This window comes from Zootoca vivipara, chromosome 6, assembly GCF_965207765.1.
Source record: "Zootoca vivipara chromosome 6, rZooViv2.hap1.1, whole genome shotgun sequence".
Lineage (NCBI taxonomy): Eukaryota > Metazoa > Chordata > Lepidosauria > Squamata > Lacertidae > Zootoca > Zootoca vivipara.
In genome coordinates, this window is record NC_142589.1 from 20813510 (window position 1) to 20819634 (window position 6125).

Sequence of the window (6125 nt, forward strand, 5' to 3'; positions counted from 1 at the left end):
AAACTTGAAATTTGCACACACAGCATAGTCTTCATAATAATAATAATAATAATAATAATAATAATAATAATAATATGTATTAAAGCTGCTTTTACTTACCCTCCACCTGCTATCTGTAGGGTCAGGTAATCCTGGACATCTCGCAATCTTAGGTGGGAATGCCTCAAAATCTTTTCTAGTGGGAATTTGGGTTGATCCCAAACAAAAGAGATTCCCCCTCCCAACAAGTGATGTTCCTGAGCCTATTTGGGGAAGAGGGCAAACATTTGCTCCATTAAAAAATGGATCATTCACTTTCCCCCTGAAGATTCCCAAATGAATGAGCTTGAATAGTGGTATCACAAGGTGTGGTTCATTACCCCGTTAGAGAAACTTATGCACAGAAAGTGGACATTTCCAGGGGACAAAGGACACAGGATACGTTTGCAGCTGTGTGACATTGCTTTATTTTTTTATTAACAACTTTTTATTGGGTTTTATAAATAAGGATCATAGGAATAATAAATCATACAAATAAATAGACCGAGTCTTCTCATGTCACAAAAATAGCATAATAAATTTGTAGTAATATCTACAATATATGGTGCATTATTAGTAGTCAGTGAATAGGTTCTTGGTTTGTGAATTGGTTTAAAGAAAAACAAAGGAGCAACAGGATAAAACAGAATTATCAGATAACATTCAACATCGCATAGCTAAATGCCCAGTCAAGAGCCCTTGTGGTTGTGCTTAGATTAAGTATCAGTAATATTCATTTTTCCTCCTATGCTACCAATGAAACAATATAAAATGTTCGTAAATTTGATGAACGAGGGAGGGAGGGGTTCAAAGTGAAGGTTACATTTATGTTTAACTTTAGATTTAGATCAACCAGATTTAGCCAAATGCTGATGGGAGGGATTGTTCATTTTCTGGCGTACTTGTGTACGTTATGAAATTAAACCAGACTGGGATAAGACTGTCTTTCTTGATCTGCCCTCTTATCCACTGCAGTTTATTTGCTAATCTCTCAAGGAGGGCTGTTTCCCAAACTGATTTGTACCAATTGTCTATCTCTGTGCCATAAAGGTATTTCCAGTGTCCTGTGGTTATATTGCGTCTCACCACTTGTAATAAAATGTAAATCCAGATTGTTGTCGTGGAATATATGTAATAATGAAGAGAATTTTAATTCAGCTTCCAATTGTTACTTCATTGTTTCATTAATTCCTTGGAATATCGAATTCCAGGAAGGCTGGATTTTTGCACATTCCCACGACATGTGGCAATATGTACCCGGTGTGGCACAGCCCCTTCAGCAACATAGTGAGGTGGCAGGATGGAGCATTTTCAGCTTCCTAGGGGTTAGGTATCACCTACATAAGAGTTTAAAGGTTAATTCTCTATTGCTCAGTGAAAAAAACTTAAAAGTTCTTTCCCCCCTGAGTCTATTCCATTCCCCTGGGTCAAGTTCATAGCTGGAATCGCCTTCCCTTTGGTGTTTAATAGGCTCAAGTGAACTTACCAATGCACTGAGCAGAATTTTATAGATTGTGGGTGTTATACATAGGCCTTGTCCTTCTGTGGATGTTACAAGTCTTTCAAATGTCCTCTCTGCGTCTGCAGCATATACTCGCTTGTGATTCCAGTAATAGCTTTTGGTTTGGGAGGGAGGAAACTTTTAATCTGGCACCTGCAAGGAATATGCTTCTTAATTCGTAGCGCTCAGCCATCTATTTTGTCTGCTCAGTTCTGCCAGATGATTACATCAACAGTAGATCATTCATTTGTAACCACCCTTGACCCCGGAATCTGTTTCACATCGAGTGAAATGGTTTGCTTTCATTTACCCCACCCCACCTGCAGAATTAATAAAAGTTATTAGCGTATTTGTTTTTTTAAAAAAACAAAACAAGAACAACATGGCTTGGGAGAGATGAGACTTTCAAAGCTGCCAGAGCCCTTGACTGAGATATGTGCTGATGTCCCTACAAGGCACACACAGAGAGCATATCATCTGATTCAAGAGAGCCATGAATGAACAGCTCCCAGTCCCTAGTCCGGGGGTTTCTGACCCCCAGTTTAAAGGACTGATCTATCCCATCCCCCCATGAGAAGGGAAAAATAAACCATCCCTCCAAGACCACACTGGTTTTAGTGGCTGCAAAATAAATGAACCAGAAAGAATGTTGCAGGGCTGGAGTGGGCTGAGCCCAGTGACCTGTTGGGGACATTGGCCATCTGATCAATCACTAGGTGAACAGAGAGTGGGTGAGAAACCCCCTCTTCAGTTGATGTGCATGGAATAGCTGAGGAGAGCGGACTGTCCCTCTGCGTGTCCTGGGTCCAACTGTCCAACTGTGTAGGGCGGATGCCATCTCTCTTGGTCATGGCCATCGCTGGCCTGTGAGCAATGGAGAGTTGGCCAAGGATGAATGAAGGTATATGGCCTATTCCCACCCACCAACGTACCCCATCACACTGGCTTAATGATAGAACAGGCATCCCCAAACTTTGGCCCTCCAGATGTTTTGAACTACAATTCCCATCTTCCCCAACCGCTGGTCCTGTTAGCTAGGGATCATGGGAGTTGTAGGCCAAAACATCTGGAGGGCCGCAGTTTGGGGATACCTGTGATAGAACAATTATATTACACTCATGCATGCATATTCATGCGCACCTAGACATTGCCTGGAGGTGCCCGTCAACATTTCTCCGGTGAAAAGGGTTGCCATATTTTGAAGAGCAAAAAGGAGGACACATTTACCGGCACCTGGGGAGGGTGGTAGTGATAGTACGGGAGCAGGTGCATTTTATAATGTCCTTTCAAAATATGCAAAAAAACAAGGACCTGGTCCTTTCCTGCATCATGCAAAACTCACACAGTATGTATATGTTTTGCACTTGGTTGCCTAGTATTGTGTATGCAACATAAAAAGTAGTCTGCTGCCACACCCCCAGACATTTTGGCAAATTCAAAAAATCCGGACAGATACTTTTCCCCTGAAAAAGAGGACATGTCCTGGAAAAAGAGGACATATGGCAACCCTATAATTCAATAACAATAACAACTTTATTATTTATACCCCTTCCACCTGACTGGGTTGCCCTGACCACTCTGTTTAGTTTCCAACATATATATACACAACAAAACATGATATATTTTAAAACTTCTCTATACGGGGCTGCCTGCAGGTGTCTTCTAAAGGATGTATCTATCTCCTTGGTTCGGGTGTTGCATAACTCCATACCCACCAACATTTCTCTGATGGAAATAGGGATGTTCTAAGGAAAAGTGGGACATTCCGGGATCAAATCAGAAACTGGGAGGGCTTCTGTAAGTCTGGGACAGTCCCTGGAGAACAGGGGCACTTGGAGGGTCTGCCTGGATAGTGAGAACACCCTAAAACAGGGGTGAGGAGCTTTTCTCAGCTCAAGGGCCAGATGAACATCTGGGCAACCTTCTGGGAGCCAAGTGGGAGTTAAGGGGTGAGGCCAGAGGCTAAGGTGACAAGAGCATCAAATGTCAATTCCACCTTTGTGCAGTAGGCTAGTTTATAACCTCACTCATATGCCCCTCTCTATCCAGACAAGCAAGAGGCATGGCCAGAGTTCAAGGATACATTCCTGCCAGGCAAAACACTCAAGGGCTGCAGTGTATAGAGGATCCCAAGAGCCAGATGAAGAAGCTTGAGGACCACATTAGGTCTGTTCTCTCCACTGCTCTAAATCAAAATAGTGTTTCTGGGTGTGATGGTGGGGAAAATGGACTTAACAATAAATGCACACTGGGGGGTTAGCTGCACAATCCTTTGCAGGTTTACTTATAAGTAAGCCCTGCAATGGGGCAAATTCCTAGATCAGTGTGCAAGGGGCTGCTGCCCAATTTGCTCCGCCCAGGTTTGCATTTTCGGTGCCAGTCCTCTCATCTGCAATACGAGAGCAAATAACACTAAAGAGAGTAGCACTGAACATACAGAAAGTGCTCGTCAAAGTTTGGAAGGCAAGGCTTCCAGTCCACATGAAGTGGCTTCCATTTCCAAAGAAGCCTTCAGCCCCCAAACAAAATGACAAGTAAAATAATAAGAATAAGAGATGTATCATGTTGATAACAGATGGCCAAATTTATCATGATCACAATCATAACACACCAGAGAGTCCAAAAATAAAGCAAAAATAGTAAAGCAAAAATTTAAAAGAGAGAGATTTGGCTTTCCAACTCTGATTGTCCTAAAGTTATAACCCACCCACCCTGTTTTGCAAGGTATTCTTTTAAGCTACAGATATATAGCATTTTCTAAATTACTAAAATAATTTCTCCTTTAAAAAAAGTGCCCTTGCCGCAGTGTTGTTGTTGTTTTTTAAAAAAAACCCAAAACAAGCAAACAATTACAACTTAATGAAACGTAACTTGCAATAAAATCTGTTTCAAAGTATTTCTTCTGCGAACAGAGACATAGATCTCATGCATGGATGACATACAGTCGAAATTTGTCTCTACCAAGTTTTACTTTATTTATTTTCTGTCGTCATCATCATCATAGTTTCATTTCTACCTCACTTTTCCTCCAAAGAGCTCAAGGTGACATACACAATTTCTGTTCCCCCCTGGTGTGATCCTCAGGACAACCCTTTGCAATTAGACTAGGCTGTGAGGCAGTGAATGGCCCTGCGGGCTTCATGGTCAAGTAAGGATTTGAACCCTGGTCTCCTTCATCCTGGCCAGGCACTCTAACCACTGCATCTTGAGGGACACTCTCTTTCCTTGGGTGGTTAGTTTTGGATGCTGAAGAGCTTCTGTGTTTCCTGAGAGTGTGACCACTTAACAATTGCCACCTCAGGCAACAAAGAACAGGATGGAAATGTTCTAAATTTTGAACTGTTGGAGTATCTCATGGAGTTAAGGATGAAAGGAATACTCTCCCCCTTCTTCCCCCGCTTTTTTGATTCCTCAGCTTGCTCTGCCCTCCTTTCCTCCCCTCCTGAACTCTCATTTAGCAGGGAGAATTCCCTGTTTATGAAACTGAACCATGCACAGTTCTCTTCAGCTTTATACTTTACTTATTCACATGTGTCCATTGACCGTATTTATTTTTTAAAAAAATACTAGTCCCTCCCCCACACAAGAAACTATGTTGATGTGACCATGACCCTTCTTGTGTAGCATTTTACTGAGGCAGACATGCAAACAGATCTCATTGATGCTAAATGTACAATCATATCAGGGATGCTTGTTTATCATTAATGATACGCAGGGTATGAAGGATCAGAAAACTACGGCAAATGGCACCTGCACAGTGCTATGACTATGATTCAGAAATATGAGCTTTTTTTAAAAAAAAAGCAGAGCAACAAAGGCTCTCGGTGCATTCAGGCCACATTCACGTTAAGCTAGCATAGCTCCCTCCAAAGAATTCTGGGAACTGTAGTTCATTAACTGTGCTGAGGGTTGTAAGGAGAATCCTGTTCTCCTCCCAGAGCTGCAATTTCCAGAGTTCCCTGTGAAGAGGGATTGATTTAGTGGGCTCATTCCACACTGCCTCTTCCTCTTGTCCCACTGCTTTCCCCCCTGGGGGGGGGAACCACTCTTTAGTGCTCAATCGGAGCAAACAGCAATTCAGGTTTTCTCTGGATTGACATTTGCTCCAATTGAGCAGGCTTTCCCATGGAAAGGAATGGGGTAAAGGAAAACCACTCAGACCCATGCCTAGAAAGTGTGGTTCAAGCAGAAAACTACTCAGACCCGTGCTTTCTAGGTACAAGGCAAGCAAAAGTGTGGACGAGCCCCAAGCCCAGCAAGACTTTCTGTTGTTTGTCCAAATGAATCCCAGATTTGATCTTGTTGCAAACAAGAGATTAGGTGCCCCAAAGACAAGAAGGCATGCTTTTCCTTTTTGTGATTCTGCAGGGTTAGCAGGGCTTAGTGTTTCTTCAGACACCAAGGGATGAAACACTTTGATACACATGTAAACTCTGAAGCAGGTGGACGAAATAAACTTCATGAGAACAATGCTGCAGGTATCCATAAGAAGGCTTCCTTCCATACCAGGAAAACACTGTCATTTACACTGCAGCTGGGCTAATAATGTTTTACTTCTCTTCCTTGCTGCTCATCTGTTAATCGAAATAACTCTGCTATCTGAAAT